This window comes from Nanorana parkeri, unplaced genomic scaffold (assembly GCF_000935625.1).
Source record: "Nanorana parkeri isolate BGI_ZX_2015 unplaced genomic scaffold, ASM93562v1 scaffold154, whole genome shotgun sequence".
Taxonomy (NCBI): domain Eukaryota; kingdom Metazoa; phylum Chordata; class Amphibia; order Anura; family Dicroglossidae; genus Nanorana; species Nanorana parkeri.
The window spans coordinates 526,460-539,784 of record NW_017306422.1 but is presented as its reverse complement, the minus strand read 5'-3'; the positions used below and the strand labels follow the sequence as shown (position 1 = coordinate 539,784).

The window sequence follows — 13,325 nt, the reverse complement described above, 5'->3', positions numbered from 1 at the left end:
TGCACCCCGACAGGGAAATGAGGAACCTTGTTCTAAAGGTCATAAGCCTGGAAGATGAGCCCATGAATCCACCTAATAAAAGTGGAACAAGAAACAGGCTCTTCCCTGCGAGGATCTTCAAGGACAACAAACAGAAATAGACTGACGAGAAGGAGTAGGAGCTGAAACAAACTCAAGCAGCACACATCACATTTAGACATTGGAGGGAAACTCCATATTATGTTTTCGGAGTAGGACAGAAATAGGGTAGAAACAGTGGATGAAAATGACCTTAGGATTAAAATAGACCATTGGCTCAAAACAACCATGTGAAGAACAAGAAAAGGTTCCTTACAGGTAAAGGCCACCTACTCAAACTCACCTCACAGAAGCGTTGAGAAGACAACCTTGTAAGGAATAACCTGGATAAGCTCAAGAGGCAGTTTAGATAAGTTTACAGAATATGCTAAGAGCCCACAGATTCACTAGAAAAAGTACATAGAAAAACAATGCGAGAGGCACCTTGTCTGAAGCCCACACTAGAGAGTGAGTGGCTTCTGGAAAGAACTGCTAAAGCCGAGATTTGAGCCTTGTACTAAAGATACAGTTGTCCTTTGAGGTTTATACTAAAAAATATGGTAAAAAAATGGAAAAGCGCACTACATGAAGTAACAACTTCTGGGGATGTGGGCACAAATGGTTAAAAAAACAGTGTGCAAGCTCTACGGTGAACAGGGTGAGGGGCCCTGTATGAAGCGACAATACACAAATAATTTTTAGAGCGCTACTACTGTATAGGTAAACTCACGTTTGAGGTGTCCCTGTGTCTCAGAAGGAGGTCCTCTGTAATCCCTGTGTAGAACGTGAACCAGGGTACAGGGTGAAGTGACAGTGGGGTGGATGGGTGCGTGCCTGGATGGTCTTAGGCTGGCAAGAATAGTCAGAAGCTGTGGCTGTGCGGACTGAGCTGGCCAGGCCTAGCCGTAACAGCAGTGTGAGGTGTCCGTTGGACGGGTGTCAGCAAGTCGGACTGCACGAGAGACTGCAATTGGGGACAAAGGGGCCACGGTGTGGTGGAATCGGCTGAACTCCCTGAGCGTCAGTAAATATGGTGCTCAGTGCGTTCAGATAGCGCTACGCGTTTCGAGGTCCCTGCCTCTTTGTCAAGCTGAGATACGTGGTAAAGAGGCTTATAGTTAGCCTAAGGGTAGCCACAGACAAGCAGCTCTAGGGTCATATAAAATCTTCCTAATCTGGTTCTGAAAGCTGCAGCTACCATGATATTTTAAACCAGGCCCTGGCAATATTTTCTTTTTCATACACATGCTGTGCATGGTTTGAATCTGCACTTAGAAAAAGAACTGTCCTTCACCAATCATAGGCATTTTACAAATTCTTTTAAAATCTCAGAGAAGGGGAGAGCTTTCAGTGCTTGTATTGTTATTGACCTGATTATTGCAGGATCCTTGCTTAGCTTCTGTATTAACCTTGAACACCAGGCATATATGAAATACACAATTGAAATACACATACCACTCAAAGGATTTGCAATTATTTTGAGACAGTTTTGTGATCCACAAACCCAAGTCAGGCGGAACATCCAAGTCTTGGACATCCAAAAGCCTAGTACGAGGCATTACTCAGTCAGACCAGATGGTAAATAAGAGCAGCATAATGATGAGGTCTTCTGTACGCTCTCTCCTCTTATAAAAGCATGCTCACATAGTAACTGAGAAAACCCTGCAACAGAGCCTTAATTGACTTAAAATGGTACTCCTCCTATTCTCAGCCTGAGTAATGCTGCACAAGGGATTACAAAAGGCTGATATGAAGACAGAGTAAGGCTTCCTTAACACTTGCATTTTTTTTGCAGAGATCTGTCAGCAAAATGATGCTTAAAAGATGACTCGTGTTTATATACTGTATATGAGTTTAGATGCATTTGTCCTTTGTCCATTGAAACAGTTCATTGGAGTAGCCAAAGAGATTTCTACAAATAAACACCTCTTACATGCATTTACATGCATTTTGGTGCGTTTAGAAGTTCAAAACAATTCCTGGATGCACCTGACTTCTGTTTCTTCTAAACGCAGCTAAACAGATTGGAAATAAAAGCATCTAAAAGGCAAGGTGTGAATAGATCCACTGGAAATCATTAGATGCATACATATGTGTTTAGAAACCCATTTAAAACACATCTAAATCACACAAAGTGTAAATGCAGCCTTAGGTAAATATGCTAGTTATATATAAAAATTAAATGTAATTTTCAATTACACCCAATGTATTTTGTTATCTTTGCTTGAGACTATCGCTAAATATTACAACACACCCTAAAACAAAAGAAAGGGTATAAATATCTACTAGGTTACATATACACACCATTTAGATCATACTTTTACACTGTGCTAAGCCATAATCTAATTTTGACATTGAAGATCAACATGTGCCTGAAATTATACTGGTTATTCATGAATTAATAGCTGATGTAACAGTTCTCCATATGACAAGGTCAAATCTCCAATCGGGTCTTAATAATCATGAAATGATAACATCTACAAAACAAAAGACGTTATACAGATATACACTGTGAACAGAACATAGTGTCAGCAACATGGACATCCAGATGATTAATGTTCAAGCAAACTAAACAAAAGACACTGAAAACATTCACTGATGTGTGTCAAACAAATGTCGCCATCAGACATGATTTAAATCACACTGACGGGTAAGTTGAGTGACTTGCCCAATGAAGACTATACATACTTTGGAAGCACAAAATAGAGTTGAAGTGGCAGGGGAAAGGACATTTAAACAGCACTTGTTCGTAACCTCCTGCTGTAACAAAATATTGAAGAGGAAGCCAAAGATCATGTCTAGTGCCTGTGAAGTCTCTCCCACTTGTGTGGGGCTAATGAGAAGATTAGTGTGAAAGCAGTCTGTTGAAAATATGCAGAAAATAAATTACAAAAAATAAAAGATCCAATATTTGCATTTCAAATGCAGACTGGAAACTTTGAAAGAACACTATAAAGACCCCTAAAGGCATGGCAAAGTAACATTGAATTAAATTACTAAACCCAAACAAGATTCATGACCTACTGCTTTCAGCTGTGGTTCTATTTTTCGTGATGAGAATACATAAAAGTTTAAAACTAACATACTAGTGAAAAGGAAACAACTGTTATTCTAAGAAATGATTCAGCAACAGAACCACAGAGTGATTTAAGCACAAACGGGAGATCCTTATACTGCAAGACCTCAGGTACAGCTTTCACTTCAGGTTAAAAGTTAGAATTTTTCTGGTCATCTAACTAAAACAACTTCAAACCTTCAGTTGACTGTGTTTCAATCTGACTGCAATCTATTTAGGATTTATAAAAATATAATTTTATTAATCATCATAAAATCCTTTGCGTTCACTGGAGGACAAAGCTCTGCGTTAGATTATCATTAACTGGGTATAGTTGCACTTGCAAGATGGCCTCTGCTACACGGTCTGCATCTCTGTCGGATGCAGACCGCAGAGCTGCTCCTGTCGGCTCCGGCCGGAGCTCTGACTCTGAGCCCCGGCCGAGCGATGATCAGTAAGGTCTGCACTAGACCTTACTAATCATCACTAGATCACCAGGGAATGATGTGCCTCCTCCCTGTAAAGATGCAAGCCGGTGAGGGGGCAGGGGGAAGTTTATTATTATGTGCAGGGGGGCTTGGAGGGGGGAGAGTTTATGTGTTCGGTTCGGGAGTGTATAATTTTATGTGTGAGGGGGAGGGGGGTTGTGGGTGTGTATAAGGCCCCATTCACACCTATATTTCAGGTGCAATTAGGGATTACTGTGTCACAAACTTGCATTTTCCTGCACAGGAATCTCTAATCTGGCATTTACATGTAGCAACTGTCACCCATTCAAGCTAATTATCAGGTGACAGCTGCTGCATGTAAACACTGCATACCGCATGTAATCATATGTGATATGATTACATGCAGTTACAAAAACAATCACTATCTCTGGATACACAATTGTGTATACACAATTGTGTATCCAGGGATAGTGATTGATTCCTAACTGCATGTAATCATTTCACATATGATTACATGTGGCGTTTACATGCAGCAGCTGTCACCCGATCATTAACTTGAATGGGTGACAGTTGCCGCTTGTAACATGTGCATACATTAACACTGGTACCGTATAAAGTAGCAGCCCCCACAGGACTAAAACATTTGTCCAGTGGCCCCTGAGCAAATTGAGTTTGAGACCCCTGGTCTACAATGTCATCTCTGAGCCTCATGAAGGGGACCCTGCGTGGCTCCGAAAGCGCTTGCAAATGAGAGACAGCATATGTCAATAAATGGATGCTTATTTGCTGTAATGATCGGTCTGGTGGGCTGGTGACATTCTTCTACTATCTGTTTGTTGGTGGCGCCATCTGCAGTCACTCCAAGTACCCGCTTGGGTATCCATATGGGAGTCCCAGGAAGGAATGCAACAAGGATCTCCTTTCTTGTTCAAACATAAATATTTACACACAAGCCAGTGGGTGGGTACTGAGTCCTCCAATGAACACAAAGAAAAAGATTTTATAGTTAATAAAAAAAAAAGAAATCCTATTTTCTCTTTCGTTCATTGGAGGACACAGCTCTGTTTTAGATCATCACTAACTGGGGTGTCAAAAGCAGTGTCACAACAATGGGGTGAATTGTCTCAAAAGAAAAAACGGCCAGTCAACTGCTGCCTGCAAAACTTTACACACAAAACTGGCATCAGCTGATGCAAACTTTGGTGAATGTATGAACTGATGACCTAGTGGCCACCTTACAAACCTGAGAAGTTGATGCTTGATGGCAGAAATCCCAGGATGCACATATCTCTCTCAATTGCACTGTAACCAAAAACTGTGTTTCTCAGTTTGCCAGATCCATATGAGATAGTAGCTGTCAACGTAGCACGTAGTAACTTGGGCCTTCTACAACTGTAAACAGGCAATTTGTCCTACAAAACGCAGATGTTGAATTCAAATACACTCTAATTACCCTAATCACATCCAAAGAATGCAAGGCAACTTCTTTAAGTTAGACAGGCTTGGAACAAATCAACAGAAGCACAATGCCTTTATTCAAATTCAAAACTTATACAACCTTAAGCAAGAAAGAATCTGGAAAGCATGAAGACCTTCTTTGATTAAAAATGGAGGCTTGTGAGACAACACCACCAGTTCAGGAAACCTTAAACCCTGAAGTAATGGCTACTAGCAATGCTGAAAATCTTCATTATATCCTCGAAAGGCTGTTTTTGCTACACCTACAATACCAGGTTAAGGTTCCACGGTATGGAAGAGTACATCTGATAACCCTCAGTCCCTAAACACTTGCTTTCAACAGCCAAGCCGCTAAAGCCAGCCGCTGTAAAGCAGAATTGTAAATGGGCCCTTGAGACAAAGGTCTTTTTGAAGTGGTAGACACCAAGGAATATCCACAAGTGTCCACTTCCTGTTTGAGGCATGATGCTAAAAGAATTTAGAATGAAGGATCCACTCTCCCTGTACCTGACTTTTCATCAGGTGCCGAGACTGCACCCACTTCCTGGGAAGACTCCTCTGAGTCCTCTAAGGGCACAGAAGGGGAAAAGAGGGCATTTATTACTGAGAAAGACACAAAACATTCCAAAAGGTTTGGACGCCAGGGAGCGGAACCAGAGGATAGGAGGGACATTGTTGGTGACAATTTTAAGATGTTACAAAAAAGCTCCCCCACAGCTGTCTGCGTCACCATAGGCCTTCATCAGTCCCTAGATGATGGGTTTTTTTTATCCTTCAAAATGCATTGGATTGAGGTAGCCTAGCAGTGGGATCATCGGATGACTGACCCTTACTGACCATGAGTGGAGATGGCACCTTGCAAGACCTCAACATAGCAGACATCCCTAAGTGTTACGTCTGATGACTCTGATGACTCTGACTACTTGCGAGTGCATTTGATTGATTTTTTTTAAAGGGGTATGGTTTTCTGCAAAAGGGGAGGTGGTGTTTTTTGGGGGGCATTATAAAAACAGTGGTGGAATCCCCAATAAGGCAGATAACAACACTGACCAGCTGGAGTGAAAGATGAAGTTTGGAGAGAGAAAGTAACTTGGCCAGACTGTGCTGAGTTTGCACACAACATGTGGGAGCTGGATTGCAGTGTGAGTAGCTGCAGCTAGAGGACAGAACTGGGAATACATAATTGTGAGTTATCAGTGTGAACTGCATTTTGAACTTTAGTGGAGCAGCGTCAACAGTATTCTTATGGAGGATATTAACCTCCCTGGCGGTATTCCCGAGTGTGGCTCGGGGTTAATTTTCAGTACCAAGAGCGGTAACCCTGAGCCACACTCGGGATTGCGCAAAAGTGTCACTTACCTTGTCCCTGCAAGCCCGCGGTGTCCTCTGCTGTGTTCGCCCGGCCGATGCTGACATTCCGCTTTTAGTTTCGTTTTCGGGCGTCACAGTGGGGGGCGGAGCCAGCGGGAAAGTCAAAAGTGGAAACATGACATTTACACAGAATACACACAATACAATGTAATATGCTATAATTACATATATAATACATATAATTACATATCATTACATATATTTATCAAACTATTTCACTTTAATTTTGTCCCTAGACCTTTGTCCAGTGCCCTGCCGGCACTTTTACTGTACTCTATTGACTGTGGTACGGATCAGGCAGCGCCCCCAGAATTCCCATTTACTGGACCATTTTTTTTAATTATTATATTATAATGTTGTATAATTATTTATTATATAATAATTTCTTATAATTATTTATTACATTATAATTTATGATTTCGTGTTTCAAACTTTATCATACCCGGGATATCTACTGGACTCTTGTTTGGACAGATTTAGTGAGTTATTCCTAAAATTTACTAAGAATTGCATGCCTACAATATAAAACAACAAATTGCCATGAAAAACAATGTACCGCTTTGGCATGCTAAAATCCTGTATAATCATACCGCCAGGAAGGTTAAGGAGGAAAGGGAGTGCCTATATTCTAGGGATAACAAAAAAATTTGCATATCGAACTAAGGTTATGTGATAGAATATGCCCAAAGGCAAGTTGAAATGGCTTTGTTTTCTGCTGCATAAGGAGGACATTTGTTATAAGCAATCCTTGATTAACTAACTTACACAGGATATCATTAGAAAGAAAAGTATTCAGGCTATGTACATCTTGAATGTAATTTCCCCTGCTGTTGACAAAAAAAAAAAGACTGCTAAAGTTTAGAAAAAAAAACTTCAAACAAAACTGCTGAAAACAGAAATAAATAAAGAAAGAAGAGAGATGAAGCACCCCGATCAGCTTTTTAAATAAGTGGTTATTAAAAGCGCAAAAATGCAGAAAGCACAGAATGTGTTTCCTTGGATATTTACAATGGGCTAACTAGGCATCAAAATTGTCTGAATTCTCTTTGAAATGAGATAGGAAAAAAAAAACAGTAAATCTGTAACACAGGCACTACTTCCTTTCAGAGACTTTTACGCAAGAAGACTAATAGAATGCAACTGATTGCCTTTTATTTTGGAAGACCTACAATCGCACATAGTTACTTTGTCACCATTTTACATTTCCATGCACACCATAGTAGGTTCCATCTATTATACCTTAATGGCCATAAGTAACACATTTTACTATGTGATGAGCACTTGCAGAAGATGTCAGGACTGTCTTCCAGTAGAAAGGTGAGACAAGTTTTTTTACATGCTGGCTTGTGAGTGTGCCATGATAACTTTCTACTGTTTTACTGTTTAAAGCCCATTTCGTGTGCACCTTGCTGTATAGCTGGTGATGAATTGTTGAGTGCGTTTGTCATTTGTTTTGCAGGACTGTCTTCCACACTACACCATTGGAGTAAACGGATATATGCTGACCTGCGTTTCTGAGGTGCACTTCAAAAACAACACCATTCCACAAAAAGCCTAAGAGTGACCCATTTTTGAATATAGAAAATAACCAGTGCCCTTTGCTTGGCTTTGGCTAAGCCTGTACTGTGAATGTTCTACTGGCATGGAAACACTGCCCAGAGACCTAAAAAAGACCTGGTTAGTTCTTCTGTTCTTGCCATGAAGGAAAAACGAAATGGACAAACGAGACATCCGTTTTGTACTGATCCAATCAGCAGGGGAACTGTGCACGGACCCCCAGGTAATCTTACAAATCAACAGGGGGTCTGTGCACAGTTGGATGGCACCCGTGTGAAAGGGGCCATTACCATGCACAGCTGCTCCAGATTTTGATAAATTCCCCTCAATGTTCTCTTCAAAACCTACCCATCAAAAAATATAATTTAAATGATTTATTTATGATATGTTGATCAATAACAACACTGCGGCTTAGAATGCATAGTTCCTAAATGTTCAAATAATACAGAGAAATTTGAAAAAAGAAAATGCATTAATCAGTTATACAAACTGGCACTGTTAGTCAATTCTAAAGAATGGAAACCTTTTAACTGTAAACACGTGTCTTTTTTTACTCCATTTAATAACTTAACAAGAGAACAAATACGGCCCCTACTTTACACTGGGTCCTTGAAGGATCAAATACCATAATACCCCTCACAACATATGCATGGCCAACTGGAAAGCTTAAATTTACTGACCCAGAAGAGAACATATGCCACTACTGTCTTGTAGCAACTTTAATGATACTGAACAAGCACAGGCTGAATTATTATTAGCACAGCTAACGTTATTACGGACGATTCAGAGTACACAGCTGACATCTGCATTTCCAAATGGAAATGTCATCATAATTTTCACTTAATGGCCAGGGGAATACGCATTTCTGTTGCAAATACTTAGGGCCCACACATAGCATGCATTTTTTTATAAATATGCATTCCACAAAATCTTACAACCTGTTCTGCATTTCTGTTCTCTGCATAAGACAAGATTAGAACATCACTTTTTGTTTTACATTGAAATAAATATAACTAGTGATGCACCGATACCGGTATTTTGGTACCGAGTACCAATACCGATAATTTGTTTCCGGTACTCGCCGATACCAATTACCGAGTAATGGAAGTCCCATTCAGGAAGCCAGGTGGCGTGTAATGACTCGCCACCCAGCTTCCCGATTAACAAAAAAGTCCCCTCTTACCTTAGTATGTGCAGCCTGCCATCCCCCAGGGCCTCTCTAGCGAGAACGTGGCCTTCGTCCGGTACCCAGCCGGAGCCGTCTAGCCGACCAATCAGGAAGACGGGCGCCGCGTAATGACGCAACACCCTGCTTTCTGATTGGCCGGGAGGCCGGCTCCATGCTCTCATCATGAGATGACGAGGGAGCATGAAACCAGCTTCCCGGCCAATCAGAAAGCAGGGCGTCGCGTCATTAGATGGCGCCCGGCTTCCTGATTGGACGGCTCGGGCTGGGTACCGGACGAAGGCCACATTCTCGCTGGAGAGGCCACGGTGGATGACAGGCTACACATACTAAGGTAAGGTAACCTTACCTCACGAGGCCAGCTTCCGGTCAATCGCGAAACCGGCTTCCTGATACCGGAATCAGCCCAGCTTCCTGATACCGGAAGTACTCGTGCTAGGCATCGGAGCATTTGGGCGAGTACGAGTACTTGCCCAAATACTCGGAATCGGCACCGATATCGATACTAGTATCGGTATCGGTGCATCCCTAAATATAACATATTTAAAATATACCCTGGAAAGTATAGATTGTGGAGCGAAGGGTTAAAATAAAAAAAATATCGTAAAAGTGAACCTGTGCTCTGCCCATGCAAGGCAAAGCACCAGTTTTTCTTAAAGTAAAAAACTATAAAAGAAAAAAAATTAAAACCAATCTCGGCCCTGCCACCATCTGCATGTGAATAAGCAATGCTATCTAATACGCATATTGTGCATCAAAGGGTAAGTTCACTTCCCCAAGTGAATTTGGGAAAATGTAATTACCTGCTCATATCTGGCCCCCATAGCACAGACCTGCGCTATGGAGTTTGAATTTCGCTCGGAAATTGTGAGCACTCATTGTTCAGCGTGGTCACCTGCCCGTGCTGACCAATGAGAAGCACTTCTGACCACACTGACCAATAAGAAGCACTTCTTGCTTGACCGACATCAGTGGTGTATTTTGGTTTTGTGCTGCCCTAGGCAAGATTAAACTTGGGCAACCCCCTAATCTAAATTTGTCCCACCCCTTCCTGTTTAACCAATTGAAGACCGGGGTGTTAACCCCTTTGCTACAGAGCTGCAGTGCTTTGACATTTATTCAGTCATGCAAAATGTATTTTTTTTTAAAGATAGATAGAGCTTTATGTTGGTGTTATTTAATCACCACTGGGTTTTTCACTTTTTACTATATAAAGAAAACATTACCGAAACGTTTGGAAAAAAAAAAACAGTTTTCCTACAGTATGTTATTAAACATTTATTATTACTCAATTTATTTGTAATATATAAAAGACGGGGTCAGGTCGGTTAAATAGACACCAAACACGTCAAGCCTTAAAATTGTACACGCCCACGAAATCCCAAAAAACTAACGGCTTTAAAAGCTTTTACCGCTCATCAGTTCAGTGTTAGCAGTGATTGATGGCCCTAGAATTATTGCTCTCACTCCGACGTTCGCGGTGATATGTACAACACCAATTCCAAAAAAGTTGGGACATTGTATAAAAACTACAAAAAACACAATGCAATGACTTGTAAATCTGATAAACCCATATTTTATTCACAATAGAAAATAGAAAACACATAAAATGTATAAACTGAGAAAATTTAATATTTTAATATCCCTCTACAGCCACCCAAACGCTTGTATGCAAACAGCCATTGCCGGCTGTTTAAAATTATGATAGTTTCCCGCTTGTGCGCCATCCCACATCTAGGAGTGTCCTGTCCGACCGTTTATTTAGAACGGCCTGACGGGAAGCGGTTAAGACATTTTGCATAACCTGTCAGCCTCTGTATGCAGCTTCTGACAGCTACTTTGCACCGCACCGTGCATTTTGCTTATCCAGTCAGAAGCTGTATAAAGCGAGCACCCGTTTAAATAGCAACAAGCGTGTGCTGTATCACTTCTGCCAGTGTCACAGAGAGGAGGCTGAGCTCGTCGGTGGATTGAGTTAACGATCATTTATTTATTTCTCTTAAAGGCATGTGATATTGTGATGTGTCACATGCACTCCTTACAGCGATTGGACCTTGATTAGTGGTAGTGGTGCTCGTAGTGATTGCGCGGATGGCGGCGTATTTTCCAAAATCGCAGAAGATAGGGATCACTAGCACTCAGTCAAAAGCAATCAATTCTTTTGCTTTTTATTGAAGAAAACATGTCACAAGCGTAATTTAGCTAACGTTTCGGGGCCACACAGGTCACTTGTTCAGGGCGACAGTGGCAAATGCACAATGTAACTTTGTTTTTTGCATTTGTCACTATGTCACCCTTAAGAAGGGACCGTGTGAGGCCCTGCAACGTTGGCTTAATGACGCTTGTGACATGTTTATTCAATAAATAAACAAAATAATCTAATGCTTTTGACGAGTGATGGTGATCTCTGTCCTCTATGGTTAAGGGCAGGTGAGGCGTTGCCTCACTGGTTTGTAGGGATGCATTGATACAATTTTTTCCAGAGTATGAGTACCAATACTTTTCCTTAAGTACTCTCCAATACCAATTATCAATGCTTTTTTTTTTAGTGTTACATGATAGTTTTTCTAAAACAATACAGACTAACGATTTTAGGACAGTGGTAAAGTGCACGGTCCCAAAGGCTGCGCCTCTGGTAGTTGTGCCACTGACTCAATGCTGTAGAGGGACTATAAATCTTAGTAATACATTATACCGCAATGCAGAATAATACCATCAGCAATAGAGGACTACAAATCCCAGCAATACATTATACATCAATGCTGAATGGCAACTGGCTATAGAGGACTACAAATCCCAGCAATGCATTATACATCAACGCAGAATAATATGAGGCTACATACTCAGTGCTGCTCCTGGGTGGCAGCCTGATGTCTCCAGCGGAGGATCTCAGGTGGGCTGTGCAGGGTCTCATCAGGGGTTTGGATGGTCTCGTGGGCAAGTCCACGCTGCAAGGTGCTGCCCAAGTCAAATGACTAGTTTGCCTTGAAGTAGATATGCCCCTGACCAACAGTGTTCTCATTAGCTGTACATTAGCTGCCGAACATAGTGACCTTCTCTTTGCTGCCCCACTGCTCTGTTTAGCCATCAAATGTAAAGAGAAGTCCTCTGGAAACTCCATATAAAGGGCTGAGGATACTTTCCCCACTCCCATGCGACAGTACTGTGTAAATCTTAAGCACCAGTGTGGTCACTTTGAAAGGAAGGGGAAAAAGTCACATGTTCTCCTGTACATGAAAGTACCAGATATTTCTCTTCACTCCCAATAAACAAAGTTTTCGGTGGCAGACTGAACAGATGATGAGTATGTACTGCTGGGGAGGCTAACATGAACCTGTTGGTTTGCCTTGGCTGAACAAAGCACAGGAACACTAAGTTTTTTAAGCAATCAATTGATAAATAAATCAAACATTTTTGAAGTATTGTAAATGTATCTGTAAGACACTAACACTTTCTGTCATTTTCAAAATCTTTACCACGGTGCTTGACTACATAAAACATCTGATGACTGGTTCAAGTAACTGATAACTGAATAAATTGTAGACTTCGATCTAGTCAGTAGGTGGACCTCTGGGCTTCTTTACATGTTCTATCTCCTTTGTACCTGTTGTAAAATGCATGTTTAACTACTTTGCCACATTTTTACATTTCAACTGTGGGCCTATTGATTCAGGATTAACCTTGTCATTACTTAAGATAAATAATAATACATATATCTTAAGCTTGGCAATAATGTTTCGTAAAATATTTTCTATGCAATCTTTAGCCAAAAGTTGTGGAAAAGATGCAATTTGTTTTCTATTTTTGAGCAGTATAAGTTAACGGCAAAATGACAGCTAAGGGGAGAAGGTGAAGAAGTAGGTAAATATTGCTACAAAGGGTTAATAAGGGGATAAACAGGAACACAGCATATTTGTTTTTTAAATTGCAAGGTTACTTTTACATTATATGCACATGAAATGTCATCTCTTTGATCTCCTGTAAATGAACCAGAGTAGTTACAATGTAGTAATAACAACACAGATACATCATAACTCTTTTGTTGACATTGCAGACACTTTTCTACAGGTGTCATTCTCCTGTGCTTTTAAACAAGTCCATCAAAATGACAGCTGGGAATTGCCAGTAGGTCCGCAACTGGTGTAAGAGCTCAGAAAGTTGAGCTCAAACTTACATACAGAAGTGAAGGAAT

The 13,325-nt window shown here is 41.0% G+C and overlaps 1 protein-coding gene across 2 annotated transcripts in view; it reads right to left on the bottom strand.

Annotated features, from left to right (window-relative positions):
• RNGTT (RNA guanylyltransferase and 5'-phosphatase) overlaps window positions 1–13,325 on the bottom strand; it is a 305,143-nt gene that overhangs the window by 173,707 nt on the left and 118,111 nt on the right. The window lies entirely within an intron of this gene.